This window comes from Mobula birostris, chromosome 11, assembly GCF_030028105.1.
Source record: "Mobula birostris isolate sMobBir1 chromosome 11, sMobBir1.hap1, whole genome shotgun sequence".
NCBI classification, from domain to species: Eukaryota; Metazoa; Chordata; class Chondrichthyes; order Myliobatiformes; family Myliobatidae; genus Mobula; species Mobula birostris.
This window is the reverse complement of record NC_092380.1, coordinates 15,001,400-15,019,258: the sequence shown is the minus strand read 5'-3', so window position 1 is coordinate 15,019,258 and position 17,859 is coordinate 15,001,400. Positions and strand designations below refer to the sequence as shown.

The window sequence follows — 17,859 nt, the reverse complement described above, 5'->3', positions numbered from 1 at the left end:
TCTGCAGAGTATTTTATGTTGTGAAGGTTGCTGGTGTTGTGTAAAGTGTAGAAGATTGTAGTAGGTTACAAAAGGACATCGATAAAATGCAGAGCTGCGCTGAGAAGTAGCAAATAAAGCTCAATCTGGAAATATGTGAAGTAATTCACTTTGGAAGGTTGAACTGGAAGGAAGACGACAGGGTTATTGGCAGAATTCTTAACAATGTGGAGGAATAGAGAAATTTTAGGGTCCACCTCCATTCATCCCTCAATGTTTCTGTGCCAGTTGGTGGGGTGGTTAAGATGTATGGTGTGTTGGCCTTCATTAGTCGGGATTGAGTTCTAAAATACAAAGTAACGTTGCAGCTCTATAAACTCTGGTTAGACCACAGTTGGATTATTGTGTTTTATTGTGGTTGCTTCATTATAGGAAGGATGTGGAAGCTTTAGAGAGGGTGAAAAGGAAAATTACCAAGATTACCATCATTAGAAAGCATGCTTTATGAGGACAGGTTGAGTGAACTAGGGCAATTCACTTTGGAGAGGAGGAGGATGAGAAGTGATTTGATAGAGGTATATAGGATGATAAGAGACATAGTTTGAGTGGATAGCCAGTGACTTTTTTCCCTGGGTGGACATGGCAAAATACAAGGGGGCATAACTTTAAGGTATTAGGGGGAAAGTAAAGAGGGGGGAGGTGTCAGAGTTAGTTTATTTTACAGGGAGTAGAAGGTCCTTGGAATGCATTTCCAGAGATGGTTATAGAGGCAGATATATTAGGGACTCTTAGATGGGCATATGGACATGAGAATAATGGAGGGCTATGTGGGAGGGAAGGGTTAAATCTTGGACTATGTTAAAGGATTGGCACATCATTGTGGGCCAAAGGGCCTGTACTGTGCTATATTGTTTTATGCTCTGAGTATACCTTCTTGTCAGACTGTTTCAGTACAGTTACAATATCTACCAGAGAATGCATAAAATTGAATATGTCTGTCATGTTCACAAAAAGAAGGAAGAATCCAACCTGACCAATTACTGACAATCAATCATTATCAAATTAATAGCATTGTCGACTGTGCTCTCAAACTGCACTTACTCACTATTAACCTGCTCAGGAAAGCCCAATTTAGGCTTTTTTGGGACCATTTAGCTTCAGGTCCCATCACAGTCTTGAATCAAGCATAAACAAAAAGTTGAATTCTTGAGGCGAGGTGAATGACTATTGGTGCATTGGTACAGTATTTAACTAAGTGTGGTATCAGGAGCTTGATAAACCTGAAAGCAGGTGTCAAGATTTAAATACTCCAATGAGTAGAGTCATAACTCATGCAAAGAAAGATGGTTGTGGTTGTTAGACTAATTATCCCAACCCCGTGACAACAATCAATGCAGGAGTTTCTCAGGACAATGTCATAGGCCCAACTATTTCCAGCTGCTTCATGAATACCTTAATTCATAAGGTCAGAAGTGGAAGTATTGCTAATGATTGCACACTATTCAATCTATTTGCATGCCTCAGCAAATGAAACAACCCAAGCCTACATGCAGCAATATCGAGTCAACGTTTGGGCACAGTCAGTTGGTGGGAAGTAACATTAACATCATAAAGGTCCAGTCAGTCACATAAAGATCATCTTCTATCTTTGAATTCAGTGGCTGAAATGACCAGAAACTCAGTTGGAACAATCACATAAAAACTGTGGCCTTAAGAGTAAATCACAGATACCATGAAAAATAAATGAAAGAATACTCTCTGCTCGCCTGGATGTATGATGCTCTGACAGCATACAATAAACACAACATCATACAACCTGCTTGAATGGTACCCCATCAACTGCTCTAACCATTTGCCTTCCCCAGCACTGGCATACAGAAGCTGCCAGGCTGGGCGTATTGTGCTAATAGAGGAGATCAATTATGCACGTCCTAACAATGCAATTTATTGCTTAGATTTTTCCACTAGTACTTTTTTTTCCATGGTGTTATTTCTGTCATACTTAACATTCTTCTGATTAAGTTCACCTAGCTTCATTTCAAATCGAGCTTTGGATTATATGCTCCAAAAGGTTACACACCCCCTGATAGCCAAAGAAAAACTATAAAGTAGCCATAGCTCTGTGTCTACGATATCAATGTATTGCTTATGTCTTCCTTGCTATTAGAAGTATCTTGAAAGTTTAAAGAAAGTGTATTCCAGGCTCGGAAGAATTAAGACATTGCAGAACATACTTTCTACACAACATAAATATTGTATAGCCTGTGGTGTGCTACAACCCCTCCAGTCATCTGTCAGGAAGAAGTCACTTTTGTTCATCATAAACGTATTGGGCAAGAAAGAGCTATTTAAGCTAATTATCCATCACAGCTCTTGCCTGTTCCCTTGTAAGTATAAAGAGTCTATGAAGTATTTAAACATGATGAGGGCTTCTGCCATCAATGCCCTTTCAAAAGCTATTCCAGTTAACTACTACTCCTTTGGTTCAAAAAAATTCCAATTTGCCCATAATGTTTCTGCCAATGAGAAGTTTGTGTCCCCTGGCTTTTGACTTCCCTGCTAAGGGAATTATTTCTTTCCTGTTTAGGAAATATTTATTTCCTGAGCCTCTGCGAGTTAAATCTTTTAACTGTTTTCTTCCAAAAAAAACAACTCTAGCTGAGTCGGTCTTCACTTGTAACTCAAATTCTCCAGTGCTGTCAACATCTTCATGAATCTCCTCTGTGTCCTTTTACATCCTTCCAGTTGTGTGATGACCAGACTGTATTCATTGTGTTATAACAGTGGGGCAAGGAACAGGAAAATACAATTTGTGATCCATACATGGTTAGCTAGTTACCTTCAATATTTTGACTAAGAATGGGCTCCTGTATTGGAGTGGCATCCAGTAAAAATGAAAAGTATGTCTATATTCAGTATAGGACTGATGCCCTTCAGCATGTTGCTTAGATTAATACATTACAAATTATGAGACCATAACCAGTGTCCATGGAGGCAATATCCTAATCTGGGTAATTGACAGCAGGAAAATATAAAATACACACTTTTATTGTCAACAGTAAAATTGCTATTTTATCACAATGTAAGATTACCATTATTTTGCATTAATTATAAATATAATTTTAGTTTCAATTTTCCATCAAATATTCACTGCTGTTGCCAAAAGAAATGTCTAGTTTAATACACTGGTAGCGAGGTTATGAAAGAATGATTCTTTGTGGTTACAGGCACTGTGAAGACAAGGGTAGTTGTTTTCTTGGAACCCACCTTGCTTTCAAACACAACGTGCCAGTTTTCTGATTTTGTCAGGTTTTTTTTATATTTGGCCTCCCACGTAATTCTACAGTTTTTGCGATAAGCTTGCAGACTTCCTGCCTCAACCCCCTCTGTTTTACTGAAAGCAGGAAACTGTACTTTGCTGTGACGTTGCTGCCTCAGTTCAGGACTCTGCTGCTCACCTGTCAGGATCTGGATCCACATTTCAAACTGCTGTACTGGAAGTAACTCCGAATGGCAGAGTGAGGTAGGTTTCCTGTTGTTCAGATACTGCTTTTCCTTCTATTTTTCCTCTTAAAGTTAATGCTTGCTTTCACATCATGGCTGATAGCTGTTTAAGCAGAATGGCACAAATGCAATGCTAAATTCTAAATGTGAAGCTTTCATTATGATACTGTAATGATTCAGAGGCTCTGAACTGTTAACTCAGTAATCTAGTCATAGTATGTGCATAGGCAGAGGACTTCCAAGAGTGTTTTTTTTGTGTCTGTAAAGCAGAAGTATGCTGATTGTTTAACCATTATTAGTATTTGTCAGAGTTATGATCAGAGGCATTTTCAAGTATTTTGTTAACATGTATTAACTGATAAATCATCTGTGCGTCTCTAAGTATTTGCTGTTCAAGTTGAACCACAGTAAGTATAAGACAAGATGATACAGATGTAAACTGCTCAGAATAAGCAGCTAGCATTAGACAATAACAGGGTGCTGTTAGAATTACTGTCGTATTTTACAAATGTTTGTTGAAGGTGGTATTTGTATATTTAAATGAGGGACAGTAATAAGGAAGAACACAATTTTTCTATTAATTTATTGCAATAAGATGATGGTAAAATAATTCTCTGAGAGGCTCAATTATTATTTTCAGTTCAAACAGTGTGGAAGGAGGCTATTCAGTATGTTTCATCTGTTCTAGTTCTTTGAGTTATCCAACTCATCCCATTCTCTATTCTTTTCCCAACCATTGCAATTTTGTCTTCTTTTATTATTCTTTATTCCCACTTAAAAGTTACAGATAATTTTACTCCATCCACCTTTTAGACAATTCAAGATCATAGCAGCTCATTGTGTTAAAAATGATCCTTTTCTGCCACCTGATTTTTCTCTATGTTGTCTGTATCCTCTGGCTACTGATTCTTATCCCACTGACAACTCCTCTATAAATGCTGGAATTCTTCATTATATTGGATACATCTGTTAAATCTCAGCTTAATGTTTTTTTAAAGGAGAATGACCCTAGTTCAGATCTGAGAGAAAGGCTTCAATCCTAGCTGCTGCTGCTAGTGTTTCAGTAACTACAGGGAAAATTTATCAGTGAAATTAAGGTAGCATAGCTCCATCTCCTCTTAAGAACCTCTCAGAATCAAAGATGACTTATTTCTATTCTTGTTTTGTGGATTCTGAAGTAGTTAATGAAGCAGCTTGGGGATCACAGGGTCAGATTAGGCAGGTGATGACCAACTGAGTGTCTGTAGTTTGTGTTAACATCATGGTGACACCTCCAATTGTTCACTTCTTAGAATATCTTTAAAATTGAACTGACGTTGTTACAGATCACTCGCCACCCAAGCTTCTTCCATGCATGTTTGCCAGAGGCATTTTAAAAAAGTAGAACTTGTTCCAAAACCCTCACCAGGTTGCTTTTGTTTGTCATTACAGTTTCAGATGTTATACCCTGGTATGAATTTCCCTTATTTCTATCTATAACTAGCTCCATCAGCTACTGAACATATGGTCTTTCAGCAGCCCATTGGCTCAATCAGTGTGCCACAGCAAAGTAGGTTATATGGTTTAGAGAGAATTTTCTTTCTGTGTACCACCATCTTTTTATTGGTAATGAATAGAGGAATATTGTTAAAGGAGAAATGTCAGTAGCAATTACTCTTATCAAACCAATCAATTGATTTGTTTAAGGCAACTCTCATATATATCAATAGAGAGAACAAATTTTCAATCAATGGCTTGGTCCTCCAAGGAACCAGTGCCATTTGGACTGTTTTAGGTTATTACAGGGACTTGTCCCATTCAACAAGGCTTGTTCTGACGCATAATTATATAATCGAAGGGTAGAATGGATTTCCAGGGCTGAGTGAACAACTCTTGTTGCAGTTTATTGCTTTGTTATAAATATGATGTTACTGATCAAAAAAATGGATTTAAATCTGCTATCAAATTTATCTCCTCTCATTTTACACTGGAATATATATAGGAATTAATTTCTTATTGTGAAGCAACATTTTTGCAGCAGATATGACTCAGCCAGGAATAACAAATATCAAATCTGTGCCAACAATCCAGTGTAAAAACTAAGAAGACTTAAATTGTCCCCAGCTTGCTGGGTTAAGAACAATTCCTGGGAAAGGGAAGAGATTTTATCTCCCCTATTGCAATCTCCATGAAGAGGGCATCCAATCAGAGAAAAGAAAGAATAATTATTAATGCACAATATTATCTGTTATTCTTTCAGTGCTATTTATATTCCTAATGTAAGTTGACTTGCTCTCTCTCCTCCTCTTCCTCCTCCACTTCAGTGATAATGTCTGCCCTAATGTCACGCTTGCCTACATTCTGTCTGTCTTTCTGCTTCCAGTCCTGTGCACTCTTTTACAACAGTCATCATATGACTACTGTATATTCACATTTCTATGGCAAGTGCTGTGGAATACGGACAAATACTGATCTGTAATGGTCTGCCTAAAAGAGTAGTAGAAATGAATTCAGTAATAAAAATGCAAAGGGAGGGGGAAAGAATCATTGAAAACAAATCTATGGGTGCAGGGAAAGTCCAGGAGAGTGGAACGACTTAGAGCCAGCCCAGGAAAGGAGGCACAACTGACCATCTCTGGTGGATTTATCTTGGGACTTATAACTATTTTCAGCCTGTGCTAAATCTTGTGCGTCTTAAATCTTATGAAGATTTATCCTGTCTTGAAAGCCATTGTGAGTGTGAAGATCTTTATTACCCATGAACTTTCAGGTAGTTATGTACTCATTCATGCAGCATTTGTTGAAGGGGAATCCTGTTGGGTTAAAATCTCTCACTATCAGGTATTCTCATCTCCACAACAGCACCATGAGTTTACAAAGTCCTCATTCTACCCATACCGTTATCTTCATACTGTTTCAAAGAATAGATTCATGGCAATATAAACACAGATAAACATTGTCTTTCTAATACAGGGGTTCCCAGCCTGGGATCCACAGATCCCTCAGTTAATGGTAGGAGTCCATAGCATAAAAAAGGTTGGGGATCCCTGTTCTAATTGCATCAAAACTAAAGCTACTTCAAGCTGCCAGTGGGAGTGAACTGATGATTCTATATTCCACACTTGCAGTTACCATGTGTCTGTGAATGAGCACTCAACTAGACCCAGAAATAATTGGGTAAATTATTGACTTGCTACGCTGTCCATATCTAGGATTGGCCATCCTGTTTAAACACCAGATAGTCTTTATTTCCATTATTTTGAAAGAAATCAGAAATTGAGAGGATTCTAAAAAGTTAGATCACGCTTAAAATATTTAAACACAAAGAAAATGCTAATAGATGCTTGATAACAATTTAAACAAGATTATTTTCACTTTAACTATTCATCTGTATATAAATCATGTCTGATCAGGTTTCATATTTGTCCATACTGTCTACCCTATTCTAACTTAACTCCTTGTAAAAAGTGGGATTGTACAATTAGATAGTTGGTCTCTTAAAATACAGATCAAAAAATTAAATTGTTTATACACAACGCTTTCAACAACAGTGCAGTGTGTAATTAATATCACAATAACACCCTTCATTTGGCTTATTTATTTACTTTCTGCAATATCACCAAATACATGCCACTGCTTTTTTTTCTAGTACACCTGCCTTGGTGAGTTGGACAGTCAATGGTTTTGTAAATTGATTGTTATTCACATGCCACTAGTGGTGCTAATGGTAAAATTAAGCTTGTTACAGATGCCCAGCATGCAAAATTGTATTCTGTTGCATATTTTTTTTAACACATTGTTCAAGTGAGCTTCTATCATACATGGTTTGAAAGATTCATGTGCCATGATAGAATAACTAGCAGTGTTTAGAAACAGTGAGATGTAGACATGCGGTTGGACCAGTGACAAATATAATGACATACTGGGGCTTATGAATATTACAAATGATGATCGTTAGAAAATATTGTCAGGAGCATGGCAAACATCTGTATGTGAGATTTAGTTGTGGAATTTAGGTTTGGTAAGGTTTTCATTAAATCGCCCATGCCAAGTGTTTAATATCTTGTTGCACTGCATTCATGTTCCTGGGCTTCATTCCTGGCATTGACAACACCATTCCTGGTGTTGTATCCGAATCCTCTCACTGAAACTTAATTGTAAATCTCCAGGGTTTCAAGGGCCCATCCACTGGAGACTCTTTCTCCTCCTCAACCAAGTATTTAGAACAATACCTGATTCCTGCAAGTTTCCAAAATTGTGGAATAGCTTCACCTGCAGTTCTGAACAATAAGCATGTCTTCAAGAAATGCAGATAGCTTTTAATCAATTTTGAATTGAATTTCATGGACGTGTTGAGGAAATTAATAGCTGAATTTATGATGATTAAGAACAGGGATTTTCTGTGTACCTTATAGCCGGGTTAGAAGGGCATAAGAAGCACGTTTTTTCTTGCTGTCTTATTTCTCCATCTCAAAGTTGGGGATATTTAGTGAGAAACAGCTCTGATGTTGAGTTACCAGAGGTGATCACTCCTAAAATATTTTTATAAGGAACTCAGCTGAATATAATGGTAGTAGGGCTGAGTTTACAGCACAGGCACCTGGTTTAGAAAATGCTTTGCCATGATAATTAAACCTAGTCCTGTTCATGAAACTCCTGTGAAGGTTGCAATCTTCACAGAGCGACATTGTCAGGTTTCATATGTAACAACAGTACATCAGTTCCAACACTGCAGTTTCTATTAATCTGTTACAAATCTTTGCACCTGCTAACATTTAGGTTCATAGGTATTATCTCTGCTGGCAGCTCTTACAAGCACAAGCAACACTCTTCCATTCCAGGGGAGTTTTGCTATTCAATGAATGAATGCTGTGTTGGTGTGAGGGGGATGAGAGAAGGATCTGGACATCCTACTGAAAATCAGTGCCCACAGAAGTTATTTCCACTGTGCTGGGGGCCATAGAGACACTCCAGACTATAGCTAGATATGTGTGTCAGGTTCCCAGGGACAGCATAATGTGATATGAGTGCATTTTATGGATGCTTGTGCTCTGGAGTAGCAAATCCTTGAGTGTAATCTGCCTGCCCCCACAGGCTGAAGGAAAAGCAGATTATGTCTCTTCCCTTTGAGTAGATTGGGTGACCTGCTTCATGCAGCAAAGAACTGTGGAATGGTAGAAATCTGGAATGATCCTCAGGCCAGGAAACTAAGAATAACTTAGGCAGTAACTTTGACTTCCCCAAGCAAAGCAGTCAAGACACAAATGAGAGTCTCTCTTTGAAGTCATATCCCAATGATGACAGAAAATAAAAAAATTAGAGTGTTAGCCCTTTAACTAGCATTGCTTCGGGGGAACTAGAGTTAGAAAAAGTCAATTCTTCTACTATAAATAGAAACTGTGGGTATTTTTTTTCAAAGTAGTGATATTGAAAATAATACTGCAGATAAGTTTTGTCTACACACTAGTATTGATGTTATTTGGAGGAATTTTTACACTGGTAAAATAAAATTCCTGTCAAAAAATCAGGAGTCAAATTTACCAAAGGACATCAGGTATCCAAAAATGAATAAAATAAGAACGCAACAAATAGAAAAAAAGAGTAGGCTATTCTGTCCCCTGTGATGCTAAACCATTCAATATCTATCTCTTTCTTGAATATTCTCAATGACTGAGCCTCTGCAGGTTTTCAGTAGAGTGAACTATAAAGATTTATCACTCCCTCAGTGAAGAAATTATTTTACATCTCCACACTGATCGGCCAACCCCTTAATTTGAAACTGTGTTACGCTGTGTTAAGTAGAGTGCAGAGTTTACATGTTCCTGCCAGGATTAAAGGCAAAGTTAATAGGCATATGGAACCTTGGTTTTCAAGGGATATTGGCGATCTGGTTAAGAAAAAGAGAGAGGTGTATAGCAGGTATAGGCAACTAGGAACAAATGAGGTACTTGAAGAGTATAGAAAATGTAAAAAAATACTAAAGAAGGAAATCAGGAAGGCAAAAAAAAGACATGAGGTTGCTTTGGCAGATAATGTGAAGGTAAACCAAAAGGGTTTCTACAATTATATTGAGAGTAAAAGGATAGTAAGGGACAAAATTGGTCCCCTAGAAGATCAGAGTGGTCGTCTATGTGTGGAGCCTCAGGAGATGGGGGAGATCTTAAACAGTTTTTTTGATCAATATTTACTCAGGAAACTGGCAGAGTATGTACGGAAGGAAGGGAAACAAGCAGTAGTGTCATAGAACATATAGAGATTAAAGAGGAGGAGGTGCTTGCTGCCTTACAGCGAATAAAGGTAGATAAATCCCCCAGGCCCGACAGGATATTTCCTCGGACATTGAGAGAAACTAATGTAGAAATTGCAGGGGCCCTGGCAGAAATATTTAAAATGTCCTTAGCTACTGGTGCGGTGCCGGAGGACTGGAGGGTGGCTCATGTTGTTCTGTTTAAAAAAGGCTCTAAAAGTAAACCAGGCAATTACAGACCGGTGAGCCTAACATCAATAGTAGGTAAACTATTGGAAGGTGTTCTGAGAGATCAGATAATACAAGAATTTGGACAGCCAAGGGCTGATTAAGGATAGTCAGCATGGCTTTGTGCATGGTAGATCGTGTTTAACAAATCTTGTAGAGTTTTTTGAGGAGGTTACAAAGAAAGTAAATGAGGGAAAGGTTGTGGATGTTGTCTACATGGATTTTAGTAAGGCCTTTGACAAGGTCCCACATGGGAGGTTAGTTCAGAAGGTTCAGACACTAGGTATCCATGGAGAGGTTGTAAACTGGATTGTAAATTAGCTGTGTGGGAGAAGACAGAGAGTGGTAGTGGATAATTGCTTCTCAGACTGGAGGCCTGTGACTAGTGGTGTGCCTCAGGGATCTGTACTGGGACCATTGTTGTTTGTTGTCTATATCAATGATCTAGATGAAAATGTGGAAAATTGGATCAGCAAGTTTGCTGATGACACTAAGATTGGAGGCATTGTGGACAGCGAGGAAGGCTTTCAAAGCTTGCAGGGGAATCTTGACCAGCTGGAAGAATGGGCTAGAAAATGGCAGATGGAATTTAATGCAGACAAGTGTGAGGTGTTGCATTTTGGAAGAACAAATCAGGTAGGACATACACAGTAAATGGGCACTGAGGAGTGTGGAGGAACAAAGGAATCTGGGAGTTCAGGTACATAATTCCCTGAAAGTGGCATCACAGGTCGACAAGGTGGTAAAGAAGGCTTCTGGCATCCTGGCATTCATAAATCAAAGTATTGAGTATAGGAGTTGGAATGTTATGGTGAGGTTGTATCAGACATTGGTGAGGCCAAAATTTGGAATATTGTGTGCATTTCTGGTCACCTGACTATAGGAAGGATATCAGTAAAATTGAAAGTGTGCAGAGAAGATTTACTAGGATGTTGCTGGGTCTTCAGGAGTTGAGTTACAGGGAAAGATTGAACAGGTTAGGACTTTATTCCTTGGAGCGTAGAAGAATGAGGGGAGATTTGATAGAGGTTTACAAAATAATGAGAGGTATAGACAGACTAAATACGAGTAGGCTCTTTCCACTTAGATTAGGAGAGATAAACATGAGAGGACATGGCTTTAGGGTGAAAGGGGAAAGATTTAGGGGGAACATGAGGGGGAACTTCACTCAGAGAGTGGTGGGAGTGTGGAACAAGCTGCCATCTGACGTAAATGTGGACTCACGCTTAAGTTTTAAGAACAAATGGGTGAGGTCTGGAGGGTTATGGACTGGGTGCGGGTCAATGGGACTAGCGGAATAATGTTTCGGCACAGACTAGAAGGGCTGAATGGCCTGTTTTCTGTGCTATTGTGTTCTATGGTTCTAAGTAGATTTCCTTCTGTGTCCTACCACTTTATTTACAGTTATAATAAGGAATTCCTAGACACTAGCCTAGATATTCCTGTCTTACCTTTTACTTGCTCTAAAATTGTGTGACATAGAAAAATTGTTTTAAAAAGTCTATGGCAAGGTTCATAGAACAACGTAATCAGGCTTCCCAATGCATTGACACTCTTTAAGTTCCAGTATGCACTGTTGTTTTGGTCCTTTGTAAGATTTTGCAGTTGCTCGCACTTGAAGGAAATATGCATAACCACTGGAGAGTGTTGCCGATTCAGTGGTGAGAGGGGGGACAGACAGTGCTGTTCTTTTTATTTATTTATTTATTGGGATACAGTGTAGGGTAGGTCCTGCAACCCTTTGAGCCACGTCACCCAGCAACCCCTGATTTCACCTAGCCTAATCACAGGACAATTTACAATGACCTATTAACCTACTGACCAGTATGTCTTTGGAATGTGGAAGGAAACCCGTGCGGTCATGGTGAGAACATACAAACTTCATGCAGACAGTGGCAGGAATTGAACCTGGGTCGCTCGTACTGTAAAGCATTGTGCTAACCACTATGCTACTCTGCTGCCCCATCTGCCTGATCTAATGGGCTGAGAGCAAACTAAGTTAAGTCTTACTTCCTTGAGCGTGGTGCATTAGGGACCACCTCCTCCCTAATATAGCTATGAGCAGCCAAGTGTGATCTGTGGCATGGATCAGCAACAGTGGCCTGGAATGATTCTGTAGTTAGGAATTAGGGAGAGTTTGCAAATTGTGAAAACACTGAAAACATGAAATTGTGTGAGACTGTGTGAAGGTGCAAGAGGCTATAGGTCTCATTGGTAAAGCATTGTATGTATCAGCATTGCTGTTCTGTAAATTCTATTTAGAAAAGGTGTTAAGTAATGAGCCTTCCTGCCATCCTTCCTAATATGCTTCCTTCCACATGGTCTCCTTGCCTGCTTGTCATAAACTTGACTCGTCTTCCAAATGGAATCGGGAGTTCAGTGTTGGGTGTCAGGTCTAGACTTACTCTTTGTTCCAAATCAGAATCAGAATTATTATCACTTAGATAATATAGGATGTGAAATTCATTGTTTTGCAGCAGTACAGTGCAAAGACATAAAGTAACTATAAATTACAAAAACGAATATTGCAAAAAATAGCAATAATAAGGTAGTGTTTATGGACCATTCAGAAAGCTAATGGCAGAGGGAAAAGGGTGTGTCTGAATTATTGAGTGTTTGTCTTCAGGCTTCTGAACAAGAAGAGGGCACGTTCAGGACAGAGAGGGTCCTTAGTGATAGATGCTGCCTTCTTGAAGCACTACCTCTTGAAGGTAACCTCAGTGGTGGGGAGAGTGGTGCCTATGTTGGAACTGACTGAGACAATAAACTTCTGCAGCCTCTTGTGATCCTGTACATTAGAGAATCCATACCAGACTATGATGCAATCAGTCAGAACGCTCTACACTGTACATCCATAGAGATTGTAAGGGAGTTTAGTAACATACCGAATCTCCAGAAACTCCTAACGAAGCAGAGCTTCTGGTATGCTTTGTTCCTGATTGCATTAATACGTTGGGCCCAGGATAGATCCTCTGAGATGTTGACACCCAGGAATATAAAGCTGCTCCCGCCTCCCACCACTGACTCCTCATTGAGAACAGGAGTGTGCTCTCAACTTCCCCTTCCTGATGTCCACGATCAATTCCTTGATCTTGCTGACATTGATTCGACATTGTTGTTGTGACTCCATTCAACCAAGTAATTTGTCTTGCCCCTGAATCCCTCTTTTGCTTGAAAAATTTTTTGTAGGTGTAAAGAAGGTACAATCAACCGCGAGTACTATATGGTATAAGCAATAAGGCTATGGCCTAACAAAGAATCGAGTTTGAATGTTGTCCCTTTAAATAGAATCCTTTTGGAGGAACAGTGTCAGCAAGACCTAACTGCTCTGTGACCACTCTGGAGTTATTGAGCTAGTGGAATAGGACGTTGCACACTATTGAAGCCATTTGGACAAGTATTATGCTGGAACCATTTTTCTAGACTTTTCGAAAATCCTGCAAAAAGGAAGGGTTCAGTTTATTGCTGGGCACCAAGAAGTCCAGAAATGGTTGCTGTTTTGCTCAACTTTAGATTATGCCTACTTTTATGAACCTGTTACTATCATGCAGCATTCACTTAGCAACAACCCACACACAGAAGCTCAGTTTGGATTCTGCAAAAGTCATTCAGATCCTGGTGTCATTGCAGATTTCATCTAAGCATGGACAAGAGAGCTGAACTTCAGAGGTGAATTGAGAGTAACTACCTTTGATATCAAGGCAGCAGTTGATCAAGTATGCATCAAAGATATCTGACAAAATTGGATAAGAAGCTAAAGTCTTAGACCAAATTGTAGTAAAGAAATGGCTGGACATTTAGAAATCAGGATAGTGTATGTTTTAAGGAAGAACTGGTGGTGTTCATGTTGTTCTTCTTGATGGTGAAACTACAAGTTTGAACCGTGCTGTTGAAGGAAACTAGGCAATTAACTGTAGTGCCTTTTGTAGGTAGTACATACTTCAGTCACTGAGCCAATAGTATAGGAGAAGAATGTTTAGAATAGTGGATGGGAAACCAGTCTACAATACTGCTTTGAGACTTGATGAAGATACATTCATGAAGGCACATGGAGAGTACAAATACAAGAGATTCTGCAGATGCTGGAAATCCAGAGCAGCATACACAAAATTCTGTAGGAATTCAGCAGGTCAGGCAGTATCTATGGAAATGAAAAAAAAACAGTTGAAGTTTTGGGCCAAGACCCTTCATCAGGACTAGAAAGGAAGGGGGAAGAATAAAAAAGGTGGGGGAAGGGAAGGAGGATAAGCTAAAAGATGATAGGTGAAGCCAGGTGAATGTGGGGTGGAGGGGGGTGGGTGGCAAAGTAAAAAGCTGGGAGGTGATAGGTTGTAAAGGCAAAGGGCTGGAGAGGAAGGATTCTAATAGGAGAGGAGAGTGGACCATGAAAGAAAGGGAAGAAGGGACACCAGGGGGAAGTGATAAGTAGTTGAGGAGAGGAGGTAGGAAGCTAGTGGGGAATGGAAGATGAGGGAAGGAGAGGAGAAAATTACCAGAGGGAGGAATCTCTGTTCATGATATCAGATTGGAGGATACCTAGATGGATTATGAGATGTTACTTCTCCACTCTGAGAGTGGCCTCATTGTCGCAGAAGAGGAGGCTGTGGACCAACATGCCTGTATGGGATGGGGGTAGGAATTAAATTAGTTAGCCAATGGAAAATTCCGCTTTTTGCAGATGAAGCAGAGGTGCTCAACAAAGCAGTCCCCCGATTTATAATTGGGTTTCACGCATTAGGTCATTATATTGGGTCAACGGACAACTGATTTGTAAATGAACTGATCCCTCACCTGGAAGGACTGTTTGGAGCCCTGAATGGAGTTGAGGGAGGAGGTGAATGGGCAGGTGGTGCTTGTAAGGATACATGCCAGGAGGGAGGTAGCAATGGATTAGAAAATCATGGAGGGAGGAAAGTAGAGAGTGGGGAAAGGTAAAGATGGTGGAAGTTGAGGGGAGTGATGTGTTCAATGCATATAGAGGGTATTCCATCACACATCTGGCTGTGCTTTGTAGATGGTGAAAAAGTTTTGGGTTGCCAAGAGGATCCTTATTGAAGATTATCCAGTCTCTGATGACTATTTATATGCCTGGTGAAGATGCTGATTGTGAAGGTGTTGATGGTGGAGTCCCAACAATGGTAATGTCATTGAATGTAAATGATGGAGAGCTATACTGTCTTTTGTTGGAGATTGTCATTGCATTTATGTGTGAACCTTAGTTGCCATTTATTACCCTATCCTGAATGTGATCTAGATCTTGTTGCATGCAGATATGAACTGATTTATTTGCTGCTGAGTTACAAATGGAGTTAAACTTTATGTAGTCATCCACTTTGACTTATAATGGAAGGAAGATCATTGACAAGGCAGCAGAAGATGGTTGGACTAGGATAGTGCCTGAATAACTTCTGCACTGAATTATGTGTTCCTATAATATAAGAACTTCCTTCAAGGCATTGTGAGATAAATTGAATCTTGATTTCAACATGAAATTATGAAATTTGTCCACTCATATCCAACCAACCACCCTCTTGCCTCCCTATTAATTGCAGCAGTTTAAGGAACATGATGCATCTTTTAGGTAGTGCTTAATACACTGAAGCTCAGGCTGCTCCACTGTTTTCACTGTTTATCAACAATGATAATATATAAATCAATTTTATGTAGTAATAAAATCCAGCTATTTGCCTCAGTGTGCTCTAGATTACAAAAAGTGAAATATTAGGTAATAAATACCGATTTCTCGGAGAGATTTGAAATTGAGGAGGAGAATTTTGGCATCAAAGCATCACTGAACTGAGAGCTGTTATAGGTCAATGAGTACAAGAACAGCAGGTATCCACAAAAGTGGCAAAAGATTGAACCAAGTACAAGAGTAACTGGGTTTTTCAGTTTAAGTTCTTCTTTACAAGTAAACCTGTGCACTGTTCCTATGGGAGCTTCGCTGAAATTGGTGTATGAAGATCTGCTACTTTCAAGAGTGAGTTTCCATCAGCTGCTTTAGTTGCATGCATCCCAGAGCTGGAGGTTGAAGGCTGAAATGAGAGAGCTGTTTGTCGTGATGATGGTTAGCACTGAAATTGCAAGATCACATACACATAACCCATACCCATGAACAACAGGAACCTGCAGTCTTGGTTTTTATGTGGTTTGCACCTCACTGGTGCATATTAATTACTGTACTTAATGTGCAAAACTAATTCTGGCCAAATTCCTGCAGTTGAATCTAGTTTTTTTTGGGAGGGAGGAATAGTAAATAGTTCTCTACTCTGCTGCTTTGTCAGATTCTTAATATGAGCATCAACCATGTTTGCTAATACTGCTGGCTAACACTAGGTTGATGAACAACAGCAACTTGAGCATTAAAGTTGTTCTTTTCTTTAAATTTTCTTCTGTGATGAGGAAGAGGCTACTTGATTGACAACCAGGAATCATCCAGTTGAAAAATAAAGGAATTATTTGTTTTGTTATTAGTCAAAGGAAGGCCATGTTAATTGACATGTCAGTGACCAATTATGGGAGTGCTTGGACAGAGATCATGTGACAGCACCCAAGGAATACATCCAAGTAGAGTTGCTGCACTTATTGTCAACAATCTATTCAAACGTCACGAGAGAAGGCCCAATCCTTACATAATGTTTACACAGATGCTCCCTCCAGCAGAAAATCATAAGTTAAAGTCAGTAGCAGGAAATTTAGCTGGCTTCCCACTTCCCTTGTAATAGGAAACATACGGGACTAGGAGGCTCCTAGCACATCTTCAGTGAACCTAGTTCACCCATTACATCATCAAAATACATTTTAACAACAACCAACAATATACATCCTCAAATTAAAGTTCCAGTACTGTTTAAAACTGTTATCTTCTGGTCTTGTTTAAGATATATCCTGATATTAAAATGATGATACAAAGATTTATGCAACTGATATGTTGCAGCATGCATTTTCTTGGCAGTGGATTCCTCTAAGCAGATTGAATGAGAAGCTGCCAGATTTATTGGCTGTGTATACCAGCACCCGCAGGTTTAGAGCAATGAATGTGCAAGATGCTTCACACATATGGTCTGGAATTAGAAAAAAAAGTTTCCACAAGAAGTATCAAAAGTACGTGGTACTTGCCCAGATATGTATTAGAAAAAATTAAAACAATTAGTTATTAAAAGATTAATTGTTTTTTATATAATGGCCTTCAGACCTTCCTTCCTTAAGTGTTTAATAACCACAGAAGTACTTTTTGAAGTGTAATCACAGATGTAATATAGGAAACACAGCTCTCATTTGCACACAGCAAGCTTCCACAAGTTTGATAATGACCATTTCTTCTGTTTTTGTGATGTTGGTTGAGAGATAAACATTGGGCATGATACCAGAGGTAGTTCCCCTGCTCTTCTTTGGAAAAAACCACAGTGAAATCCACTAAATGGTTGAGTCTTTAATGTAGCATCTCATCCTGAAGACGGCACTTCCAACAGTACAACCCCTACCTTCTCTGCTTGAGAACATCAACTTATGTTTGAGAGGCCCACCACTCTCTCACCCAGAGTAAACAGTAGTACTCTGTGAGACACAGAAAGACACACTTAACAAATTAACACCAAGTAAATGCTGGTTTTAATGGAAAACCTATTGACATTGCACACTATTGCTAGGTCCTCTCCATTTTAAAACTCTTTCTTGTTTTCTAATCCCCATCCGTACATGCCCCTCCCTTCCTCCATCCAACAAAGTCCTGCAAACCTTCAGAGTATTTTAATTCTGTTCCTTTCAACATAGTCATTTATTTATTACCTCAGGTTATCTCTTACTGCTGCCTTGGTAATCTCAGGCATTCCATCCTCCAATTCTCTGCATCCCTACACATCCCAAGAGTTTCTTAAAATACACCTCTTAATATGCATTGTAATGTATATTTATGAAGTATT

The 17,859-nt window shown here is 39.2% G+C and overlaps 1 protein-coding gene across 1 annotated transcript in view; it reads left to right on the top strand.

Annotated features, from left to right (window-relative positions):
• The first annotated feature begins 3,379 nt into the window (after positions 1-3,379).
• Positions 3,380-17,859, top strand: part of LOC140204860 (ankyrin repeat and fibronectin type-III domain-containing protein 1-like) — a 122,761-nt gene continuing 108,281 nt past the window's right edge. The window contains exon 1 of the mRNA XM_072271735.1: positions 3,380-3,502. The gene's annotated coding sequence lies outside the window, so the exon portion shown is untranslated. The remainder of the gene's footprint in view (positions 3,503-17,859) is intronic.